At 39.6% G+C, this 12,446-nt stretch overlaps 1 protein-coding gene across 1 annotated transcript in view; it reads left to right on the top strand.

The window, feature by feature from the left end:
• Positions 1-12,446, top strand: part of GRIN2B (glutamate ionotropic receptor NMDA type subunit 2B) — a 400,196-nt gene that overhangs the window by 178,518 nt on the left and 209,232 nt on the right. The window lies entirely within an intron of this gene.

A 12,446-nucleotide genomic window follows, 5' to 3' on the forward strand; every position in this document is an offset into this window, starting at 1 on the left:
AAATAAGAATATGTGTAAGGCACTAGCAAATAATAGATGCTCATTAATTTTAGCTATTTTTATTCCTCTTATTTTGTTGCTACTATTGTTGTCATTGCTGCCACCAAACTTTTTGTCCTCACCCAGTTTCCAGCTCCTGATATCCAGTCCCAGCAAAAGAGTAATGTTTGGGAACTAAAACATTCTCACATGCTTGCTTTGCCATCTGGTTCTCATTTTGCCGACTCTTATTCTATCCTTATATCATAATTCTGATATTTAGTATTCAAATGGGTGATTCTCTAAATAGCTTTATTGCTTGGTTTTTACTTTTCTTGATTTCCCGTTTTACATAAAATTTCCTGAAACTTCTTAATTGCTTACTTCATTATAGTCTGGATCCCAGTTTACCATGCTTCAGTAAGTGCCTTTGCCAATCTCCATAGTGGTCACTTTAAGGGCAAATCCATTATCTTTCCATTTCTAATGCAAATGGTTTCATGGTTTTAAGTACCAGGTGTCCATGAGGGACACCCTGATCAACATATCTATCTTACTATTAATTTTCTTAGTTTTCTTCCTCACTTCCATTTCTTTCAGATATTGTGATTTAATCCCTTGCAGCTGCCTCAGATTTAATAGAGAAAGACACAGAATTCTTTATTTTATTTGCACTTTTTATTTGTTGGATTTTATACTCTTTTTTTTTAATTGAATACAAAGCACTGTAGCAGAATTTTGCTCATGGAAAATGTTCAAAGTTGAAATAAATTTAGTAGCAGATAAGAGAAAAAGTGAGAAAAATGAAGTGTACAGATAGAAGATTGGGAAGAGTAAGTAGTGGGAAATGCAATGTAACAGGTGAATAAAATTTAGTACAAATGCCTGACCACAGAAATTATTTCAGTCAACATTTTGCTAAGAATTTTATTCCCACATAGAAGAAAAGAATGCTAACATTGTCTTGCAATTTCTTTTGTTAGGCAGACCCGTAGAAATGACACTACAGGGTCTTGCACACAATTTGGGGCTTAGCAAATATTTATTGATTTGATTTTTATGGTTGGATAGATTGATTAACTGAACAACTTCACCCTGACTAGGAACACCATTGTATCCTAAGAGTCATAGGACATACTTGCTTTTTTTCTATTAGGATTTCTATATACGGTGGCCATGGCTCATGGAGCCTTTCAAGAATCTAAAGAAAGCTATAAATCATGTATTCAGAAAAGAACCCACATACCAAATTATGCACACAGTTTCAGGAAATTCACGGACCTCTTTGAGGCCCATTCATGAATCCCAGGTTTAGCATCTCCACTCCACATTCAGATATTTTCCTTGATTTCTTCCCTATTTCTTACCTCCATGCAAAGATGACCTCCTTGTCCAAATCCAAACCAGATGTCTCCGTGTCTTACTGTTCACTCTCTGCCCTCGAATCAGGGTAGTGTGTTACTTCCAAGATCTTGCAGCTCCATATACTAAGTAAGCTCAGCTTATATTATTTTATGAAGGAAAACGCCTGTCGTAGCACTCAGGTCAGTAATATTGTCCAGAATGACATTGTGCAGTCATAGGGAGGACCTTTTCTGATGTTTCTGTGGCAATATTGGCCATATTTTTTTTACAAGACTGGGTCATCTGCAAATAGGGCCTGTCATTTGCTGAATGGTAATCGGGCAACAGGGAGGGTTTGGTTTTTATACTGCCAGCTCTAATTTTCTTTGAGATCTTTCTCATTATCTCCTTTCCCAGTTATACATGTCCAATGTCCTTTACTAAAGTTAGGCCACTGTTTTTGGCTAGTTACCATAGGTGGCAATGGCTAATGATTAGATAAACTTAACGCAGGATCTGATAAATTTCCCTACTCAATGTGACAAGTATCTAATGTGTTGTCCACTGGTACCTTAACCCAAGTCAGTTAGTCTGACTTCCCTACATGTTGGTAGACTATTATTCGTAGAGATGTTTTACTAGCAGAGGCGTCCAACACGCAGCCTGCAGGCCGCATGTGGCCCAGGATGGCTATGAATGAGGCCCAACACAAAATCATAAATTTACTTAACATGTGATGAGATTTTGTTGTCGTTAGTGTTTGTGTATTTAATGTGTGGCCCAAGACAACTCTTCTTCTTCCAGTATGGCCCGGAGATACCAAAAAATTGGACACCCCTGTTAGGGGTATTGGGAAGGAGGAGAAAACAGGCTTTCCATGACCCTCTTCTTGTACCGTATGGGCAACAAAGGAGTTGCAAAGAAGGAGTATTATGTTTTGTTCCTCTGATTCATCTGATAGGAGCAATCAACACTTGTGAGCTTACTGTGTGCCAGCCACTGTACAAGGCATTAGGAAAATACAAACTCTTAAGAAAGACACAGAATTTGCCGTTCAAGTTCTTGTAGTCCAGAATAGGATAAAGGCATACATACTGACTGTTCATTCAGTAGTAGTGCGGATGTTTTCACTTCTCAAGGGCCAGGATGGAGGGAGGCAGGCTGCTGGAAAAGTATGCAGGCTCCACATTCCAGTAAGAAAATCCCTTAGAATGACCATGTATTCACTGAACTACATTTATTCAACAAATATGTACTGAGTACCTTGGGGCTGCTGACTGGACAAGACAGAATCCCCGCTTTGATGAAAATTAAGTTTCATCAAAGCAGGGATTCTGCTTTGATGAGGGGGACAGGTAGAAAATAGATAACACAAAAATATAATTTTTGATGGAATTAAATAGTACAAAGACAGTAAGGCAAGGTGGAGGATAAAGAATAATGGAGGATAGGGAGGGAGTTCATTTGGAGAAGATGGGTAAAGGTCTCTTTGAAGAGATGGCATTTGAGAAAAGACCCGAGGGCAGAGAAGGAATGGGGAGCTTTCTAGATTGCGAACAATAAACAGAGAAACCCTGAAGTGGGAATGAGTTTGGCAGTTGAGAAAAGAGTGAGAAGACCTCTTGGCTGGAGCAAAGCAGGGGAGGGTCAGTGGATGAGGTCAGGGAGGTAGGCAGGGCCCCACAGACCAGACTAAGATGCCTAGAGTGTAATCTAAGTGTGCAGAGAAGGAGTTGGAGGGCTTTATGTTGTCAAAACAGTATGCTGAGTGCTCGGTGAAGAGTAGGTGATGGAGGTGGGGGCACAAACAGTGGTACAGGTGGCCAGACTAGATAGACTTACTCATTGATTCAGCATTCCTGTAGCGTGACTGCATCATCACTGATCCCTGACTTTGAGGAGCTCATCTTCTAGTGGGCCTTGCCTATTTCTCTCTTCCTTTCCCTCTTTAATTCCTTTTTTAAACAGACCTTAATGGTGACCAGGTGAGGTGGCTGATGTTTTACCTTATGAGTTTTTTCTTTATGTTTATCATGTGGTTCCTTCTTAGATTAGGATTTTAGGATATTGAGTAATAATAATTGTCACTATTTTTAAAATATCTCCCATATAACCAGATGTTCCAATTCTTACAAAAACTGTGCAGTGAAATGATTATCATTCTCATTTTTTACAAATGAGGACACTGAAGTTCAGAGACATGAAGTGCCTCAGTCATGGCCACATACTAGTACATGGTGGCTGGGGCTTGATCATAGGTCTCTCGGCCTCCAAACCTCATGGTCTTTCTACCACATCACCCTGTCTCTTAGAGTTGAAGGACATAATGAGCTTATTGGGGAAAGTTAGGAAATCTGTTTTTCTGAGACTGGTATTATTCAAGAGCAGTGATCTCAGTGGAGGGTAGCCGTGCCCAGGTTTGGAAACGAGACATTTGGAAACATCTGGTGATGTTTTTAGTTGTTATAAGTTGGGGTAGGGAGTGCTACTGGAATCCTGTGGGTAGAAGTTGGGCATACTGCTTAGCATCCTATGGTACACAGGATGGCCCCCAAAGGAACGAATGAATTGTCTTGCTCAAATTGCCAGTAGGACCAAGGTTCAGAAATCCTGTTCTAGAGTTATTTTTCTTCATTTCTGATCTGTCCATAACTTTAATTTATATGCATCTCCGAGATTGTTGATCATTACTTGGATTATATTTCTTGTTCTAAGGAGAAATTAGGATCCAACTAAAAAAAGAAAGACTTTTGTTGTCAAGTTGTTTTTTGTCCTGTTTTTGGTCAGCGAGTGGTTATCTCCCAGCACCATGTTATCTGATAGATAGCAGCTAGACACTGATTCTAGGGCTTAGGAATCCTTAAGCCAGTCTAGGGAAATCTGGGGCTTCTGCACTGAACTGCCCCACTGCTCCATCCTGTGCTTCGTTTGGAGTGAGGTAGGTCAGGCTGCGAGCACTGGAAAAAGCCCTTCTGCCAGAACATTGTGGAAATCGGGAACGGGTCAGTCCTAACTCCGTCATGTTACCAAAACCAAAGTCAGCCCAGCAGCTCTGAGATCTGGAACACAGTCTACTGAGCAAATTGCCCTCTGCCAGGTAGCATACCTTCAAAGATGAAAAATGCCGGTGCACACTGATGGGAGGACAGAATGACCCCTGAGCTCCGCCCCCCAAGTACACATCCAATTTCATGGCTTTCTCAATCTAGACACTAATTTAGTTAAGAGCTGCTGCAGAGTATGGCCCTCCCTATAAAGGCAGCAAGTTCTCCACACGTTTGATTTTACCTCTACAGTGTAGAAAGTCATCCATAGTCATTATTTGTTTCACTAGGTCAAGAGGCTCATTGCAATACTTAAAGGGTAAAAGATTATACATTATCTTTCTACTCCTTAAACTTCCATCAGAGGAGCAGTCCACAGCTGGGTGAACTGGTTGAAGCCCTGATTCCTGGACAGTCTTTCTCTGGGAGAACATGGGTGTGGAAGCAGGCCGAAGGTCCTCGACTTGGTGCCCTTTTTTTCAGGAGCCTCTTGGCATCTTTACTTTCCCTTTGACTTGCCTGACTACAAAAAAAAAAAGCCTTCTGCTTAATAAACGTCTGCTTGTAATATTCTGAAACAAGGAGGCTAATCAAAGGCCCTGTTCTGCAGAACAGGGACGCTAAATGACAAGATTAATTTCCGTAATCAAGCAGCTTAATTTAGACATTTGGACATTTTTTTCCCCTCTGTGTTGCTGATTGAAATTGAGGCAAATTTTGCTGTGGTGAGATTCCATCCTGGCCTAGTGAAGCTTACTTACTGAGGCTAGAAGAGGGCAGACAAGGTGACTAGGCAAGGAGGAAATGCGGGGAGGTGGGAGGGAGGGGAAGGGCATCACGTGAAGTGAAGTGTTAACGAATGCAGAGAAGCTACTTGAATTCTTCGAGGGCCTCTTGTTAGAAGTGGTGTAAAGCAATTCATGCTGTTGTCCACACAACGACCACTCGCTGACCTGAAATGTTTCAGCTGGGGAACTAGAGCAAAACAGTCGTGTAGATTCATACGGCCATTGAACGTTTGGGCGGAAGAACTCCAGAGAAACCTCCAATCCATCTGCCTCTGTTCCTAAAACAGCCCTAGAAATGTGAAGTAACTTGTGCCCTGTTCATTAATACCAAGCAAAATTTCAGGACAGAAAGTCAAGAACCTTAAGCAATCTCATAGGGTTTGCAAGGAAATAAACAGTAACAGCGATAGACCTCATATTTGTATAAAGTATTATAGTTTGCAAGGCATTTTTAGTACATTTAAATGACAGGCTATATTGCTCAAATTAGAGTTTGAACTGAATATTTTTAGATCTTTAATAACATATGATAATAACCTGAATGCTTATTGTTTCTTAGAGAAGCAAACACCTTATAATGGGGATTCAAGCACCTTTTTTCTCTTGGTCTGTAGTTAGCATTGAAGAGTATTACTTTCACAGAAGAAAATAAATACATCAATCTTGTATTTTGGGATGACTATTTGGAATTTTTACCTTCAGGTTTTTCTAGATGTAATCTTGTTTGTTTTGAGGTTATTTTATGCTGATCTATGAGTCCTGGTTTCTGGTGGGGAATGTGGAGACGTGGTTGAGTCTGTGGGCAAGAAGCTAAATAGCTGTAGGATTTAACATTGACATTGTCTTTGATCCTCTCTCTGTGAGTCATTGAGTCTTTCTGGGCTTCAGTTTCTTAATTGTAAAATAAAGATGCTAATATTGATCTGCCTCACAGAAGAATAGCTAACAAATGTATGCTACCTCTTCCCAAGCACAAAGTACTAAAAAATACTAGAAGATGAAGTAAATTGACTCCTAAATAAAATGTATGTAGGGAAAATTAAATCAAAGCCAGAAGGGACTGAAATTCATAGCCAGGAAGCAAGGCTGCGGGGCGGGCACAGATAGAGACGGAGAATCTTAATGCCCTGTAAATCCATGAACTCTAGGTTCACACAGTGATGTGCTTGTGGATTGAGACACCACTGTGTACATGAGCTCTTGCCCTTATGACAGCATCTTAGAGAACCATGGTTGGGCTCATTTGTTTATTCATTTAAAAATATTTAGTGCCTATTATGTGCAAGGCATTATTGCTTCAAGACACTCTACCAGACCTCATGGAGTTTAGAATTTATTGGAGGAGATAAGAAATAGCTGAGAGTATATATGTAAATCCGTATGAGAAACACTGCAGGAGCTATAAAACTAAGTGTTATATATGAATGCAGAGGCAAGTTTTAATTAGTGTTATCAGAGAAAGTACTCTGAAGGAGGTGGTATTTGAATTCCTTCGGTTTCCATGGATGAGGGCAAAGGCAAAGAGGAGACCAGTCTAGGTGGAAGGACCGGCGTGACCAAATATGCAGTATAATCATTTTCAAGAATGAAGAGTTCAGATGTCTCTCTTTGAATTTGTATTGAAGGATTGAAGAGAAAGGACTAAAAACTAGGTGGGAGTAGGTTGTAGAAAACCATAAGTGACTGTGGAGAGCCTGAAAGCCATAAGCATATATCAAAGCAAACATTTTAGGAATAACAATGCCAAATACTGACAAAGCACTGGTTGTCCTGGATTGTGAGAAGAGCAGAGAGTGAAAATCAATTTAATAAAATCTAGGTAATACACAGTATAGGTTGGACAGAGCAGGCTGTTGAGGATTAAAGCAGCATTTAAGATGTCTTATCTAAATATTATATCTCACTAACAAGAAGAATCTGAAGAAACCACAGGATACAGTGAGATTAGAAAGAAGAGGCACAAGTTTCACAGGTTCATACTTGACAAGCCAGGAATGCACGTTTTGGCAAAAAAGACATAATTTGGCAGGTGTGGAGAAAGGTAAAAATGGGTAAATCATGAATAAAGCACTTAGTGACATGGCGGTTCACACTGAGTGCAATACAACTCCATGTAATGTACTTTATCGGGAGCAGAGGGCCTGAGTGACTGGTTGGGACGAACATAACTGCAGGTGTACTTTCTCCATCAGTGGAGGCTTGGTTGTGGGCTACCCTGTGTGAATTGTTGCTCCCCCATGAGTGTGTCTTCATTTTTGGCTCCCCACTGTCCCTACCGCTTCCTCTCTCATCATAGGTTTTTGGATGCTTTGCTGTTTACTCAGATACAAAGTGAAAGAAACTTTAGAAAAATATTTTTTGTACCTGTTCACAACCCCCCAAATTTTATTTTTGTATTTGTTTAATGAATGTTTTGATTTCGTTTATATAAAAAACTTCTTCTAACGTCATAGTAAAATTGATTTTTAAAAAAGTCTAATTTTAGAGAACAAGTGTTATGGACTAGCCAGCAGGGACGGAAACGGCTTTTGGAATATGTTTCCAATCTCAACTCTGCCAGTCACCAGTTGCCCGGCCTGGGCGACCCGCTCAGGCTCTGCAAGACCGTGACGATTAGAGATGGCATATGCACAGGACTCACCCAGCCCAGTGCCTAGCAAGAGGCACGTACTTTATTTTCTCCTGAAATTATGTATAACTTTAATTATTTTTTATTACAAAAGCAATACGTACACAGCAGTGAAAAATTGGAAAAGAAGGGAAAAATTAAAGCAAACATCATCTCCCCAGATGACAGCACTATAAACACCTCTCAGTGTGTGTTATGTAAAATAAACATGAGGTCACACTATGCATATTGTTTTGTATCCAGTCTTTTTTATTTATTAAAATAAATGATTATTCTTTCTTCTCAAAAACATCCTTCTACATCATTTTCTAAATGACTACATAAAATTCTGCAATTTAATCCCCTATTTTTCAGCATTTTACATTATTTTCAAATTGAAGGATTTTACAAATAATACAATAATGGACATCTGTGCAGATAATTTTTTTGTCTATCATTATTTATTTCTTTAGTATAAATTTGTAGAACTAGATTTACTTGGTCAAATAATGTCATCATGTTTTTGGCTTTGAATATATATTATCAAATTGATCTCCAGAAATTATGACTAGTATGTGTTCTTGTATATGTGTGTATATAGGAGAATATCCATTGCCCTGACCTCTGCAATGAAGAAAAACATTTTTTTGCATATTTAAGAAGGTAAAATGTCATTGTTTAAACTTCTTTTTAGTTGATTTATTAGTGAGGTTGAAATTTTTAAATGTGCTTACTAGCCACTTGATTTTTTTATTTTGCCTTTGTGAATTGTCTGTTATTCTGGTAGATACTTTCAAGTGGCAGCTTTTTTGCACCCTGCATATGTCTTTATGGTTTTAATTTCAAGTATTATTCTTTGTTTACATGTTTGTTTCTTCAGCTAGACTTCAAGTTCCTTCAAGCCAGCATCATCTCTTCTTTTTTCCTATCCTGAGCACCCAGCATAAGAAGGACTCAGTATGTACCTAGTAGGTATTAGTGAATGGATGGCTCAAGCAAATGGAAGGGTAGACAGCAGTATATGGAAAGGAGCCAAGTGAGCCCTCCCTTTATGCTCACCCAGACTCAGCAGAGTCAGCACGTGTAGGTAACAGGTCTTGTCTCAGCTGTGCTCCTGAGCAGAGCTCAGAGCTGCTTCCAGGGACCGAACTAAAAGGTTTACTCCAACAAAAGGTAGGTGATATGTAAGATAATGAGTATAGAAATCCAATAATGGGCAGAGTGGTCAGCACAGGTTCAGGTGGAGGCTGAATGAGGAACAACTTGCTAACGGGGCTGTATTTCTTTTGTTCTGTCAATGTTTTGCCTGTCTGGCACCCTGAAATTGTTATGTTTGATTTCCTCATTGATCATCTCACCCAGATAGAACTCTTTGGAGTATAAAGGGTCTGTGCTGTGTTTATTGAAAAGGTCATTTTCATTTGGCCAAGACCATTTGTTTTCATATGGCATGTTGTCACCAAGTTCTTTGTCCCTTTAGTTATTTGAGAGGTTGGACCTTGTGTAGCACCTCATGGTGATATTCTCTTACTTTCTTGTTTTCTCTCTTGGAAGTCTTTGGAGATCCCCATATTTATAGGAAAAGATACGGGAATGAAAAGAAGAAAGGACATAGGCACTAGATAAATAATTTATAGATTCTTATAGAGCTTTCATATATGGGTCACAGATTGTGTTCTGAACATATTACGGCAGTGTTTATACAGCCTGTGTATGTAGCTAATATTTGCACAATATATTCCACATGTGCTTAATAAATATTGACTGTGCTTTTTATATAGAACTTAAGTTTATATCCATATTTGCTGTCAATAAGTATATGTTGATATGGCAGGGTTTGGTCTATTACAAATTGTTTGCTGATTGTTACTTTAGTAGGGACAGATAGCGTTTTTTCCTAAATCCTCACCTGTGAATATGTTTATTGATTTTAGAGGGAGAGAGAGAGCAAGAAAGATGGGTGGGGAGGAGAGAGAGAGAGAGAAATAAAACATCAATTGGTTGCCTGCCTTATGTGCCTGACAGGGGATCGAGTCCGCAGCCTTTTGATGTACGGAATGGTGCTCCAACCAGCTGAGCCACTTGGCCAGGACATGCAGGGATAGTTTTATAAATCTCCTACTTCTTTTAGGCATTCAACCAGAAACAAAAGAAAAAGAAGGTAAAGCCCCTTGAGGAATGCATTCTTAATTTGTATAAACTGTTAGCATATGCTGATCTACTAGAATATTATCTTAGAGATAAATAATATATATATATATACACCTTACCATCTTACATCATTTAATTACATACTTACATCAGAATTTAACAAGCCACTTACAATTTGTCTATGCAATGCGAAGTGAATTTTTGCCATTTAGTTGGTTTATTGCATCATTGTAGACTTGCAAATCTTATGACTTAATGTTTATGGTAAATGGTTTTTGAACCAGTGACATTCAGTTTGATCATCCAGAGAAGCACAATTAATTAGGTAACAACTGTTTATGTTTTAAAATATTAAGAATGTGATGCCCAGGAATTCCATGTTGGTTTCTGTGCTTGTGACACCAGAGATATTTCTGCCATATGGAAGCCCCAGAAGTGGACATAGTTTAGACAATTAGTGTAGATTTAAATAAATAAACTTTTATATGAAGAAAAACCAGGACAAATATTAATAACTTTGAAGCAACTTTAACAAAGAGTGATAAAAATGATCAGATGTTTGAATAATGTGAGTCACACTAAGGTTAACAAATACCATCGCTGAAGTTAGGGCTGGGAGAAGAAGATGTATATTATTGTGCTCAGTGAATATTGTAAATATTCCATTGTACCCACAAGACTTTGATGGGAGAAGGCAAGTAGAGGCTAAAAAGGCAGTAGAAAGTGGGGTGGGTCTTCAAGGTCAAATTGAGACCACCATAGGTAAGTCATTTAGTCCTAAAGCTGTTGCAATAGGGAATGTTCTTTAAGGGATCAGGAGTGGGACCTTCTATTGGGTGAAGTATTGGAGGCTGAATCAAGGAGCAAAATGGCATGCATTGGTTGGTTTGAGGGAGCTGCTTTGTGTTCCTGTTATCAGAACTCTTTATATTCTGGTGCTGATCTTTCATTAACATTGAATAAATGGTTTGTATTGCTCAGTAGGGTCCCCTGGGAGAAACAGAGTATTCTGGAGGTGACATCATCCAGACAAGCGTGAAGTTCTCAGATCTGGCAGATTTTTGTATTAGGACCCTAAGTTCCTACCCTATCCCTGCTTTAGCACGTTCTCCTGATGCATTCTCACCACGGGGGCATCTTTAACTTGCCTGCACCCCCTGCCATATTTTGACAGTCAATTTCTCACAGAAACAATCTGGGATGCTCCTGACCACCTCACCTCCTCTCTCCCTTCTCCTCCTTTTCCTCCCTCCCTCCTGCTGATTTGTTATTATGTACTGCAGCTGCCCGGAGGATTTTAAATAGACCCATAATGGCACAGCAGCGCCTCTTGGAAGTTTAAATATAACCTTCTTGTTAATCTTGCCTGTGCCAGCAGTAGGAACAGCACCTGGAGAAGCAGCAATGGGCAAGGGATGCTCTGGGGTTCTACCCTGAGATCACGGTTTAGCAATCTCTCAGGTGCCCTATGATCTGAAAGCATTTGGACTCAGCCTCACAGTGGCTATGCCTCGCCTAAGTGGATTTGGTGCTGGATTGACAGCCTCTAGAAATGTAAGCACAGTGGAATACCAGAGCAAAAGAGTTGGGGTGAACAATGGCGAGAGCCTGAAACTCCTCTCCCACTCTCACAGCACGTCACTCACCTCCGCCACCCGCAGAGGCGGAATGTGTTTGGTCTTATTTAGTTTTGGGCCCTGTGTGGGGGCCTGGAGTGGGAAGGGCTAATTAGCGTCTGTTACTTGAGTAGCCACAATTCTTAAGAAACAGGTATATATATAAATCACAGGTGCTTCCACGGCACAGCGTAAAGGCCTCAGACAGCTTCCAGGGGATGTGACAGGGTAGCTGCCCTGACCCAAGGTGAGGAAATTGTTCATGAAGGAAAGAAAGGTCACAGATTCTGGCTCCAGTTCCCAGATCTGTCAATACTTTCTTGGTTTTAACAAATGTCAAACCCTGATATCAATTTAGTCACTCAGTGAATATTTATTGAGTACCAGTGATTGTGGGGATGTTCTGTGGTCGATGGGAGAAAGGGGCCAGAAACGAAGCACCTTGTTAAATTCAAGGAAGACCTTCATATTGGAATGATAAACTGAAAAATAGAAGTTTTTCTCGAGGATGTAACCTAATACCCTTCTGGTTCAGTTTTTTCCTGTTGAAATGTTCTAGCATGTATTCCTTGTCCAAGGATAGAAATAAAACAGATAAGACATTTAATGAATGAGAACTTAAATTCCATAAAATGTAAAGAACTATGCTGAACTCTTAGTATAGGTAGAAGAGATAACGTGGTAATTCTTATCTTAAGGTGGTTTACAATATATGAGGGGAGCCTGCACAAATCATAATGAGCACCTCAAAGGTTTTACAGTATATTTGGGAGTACATTGTGCATTCACATACATAGTTCTATTTTATACTCACTCTGCACTGTGAGATGGGCATTGTTTTCCTCATTTTATAAAGGAAAAAACTAACACAAACAGATTTAACACTTTTCCCAAAGTCAACCACCTAGCAAATTGT

The sequence above is a fragment of the Desmodus rotundus genome, chromosome 3, assembly GCF_022682495.2.
Source record: "Desmodus rotundus isolate HL8 chromosome 3, HLdesRot8A.1, whole genome shotgun sequence".
Classification (NCBI taxonomy): Eukaryota; Metazoa; Chordata; class Mammalia; order Chiroptera; family Phyllostomidae; genus Desmodus; species Desmodus rotundus.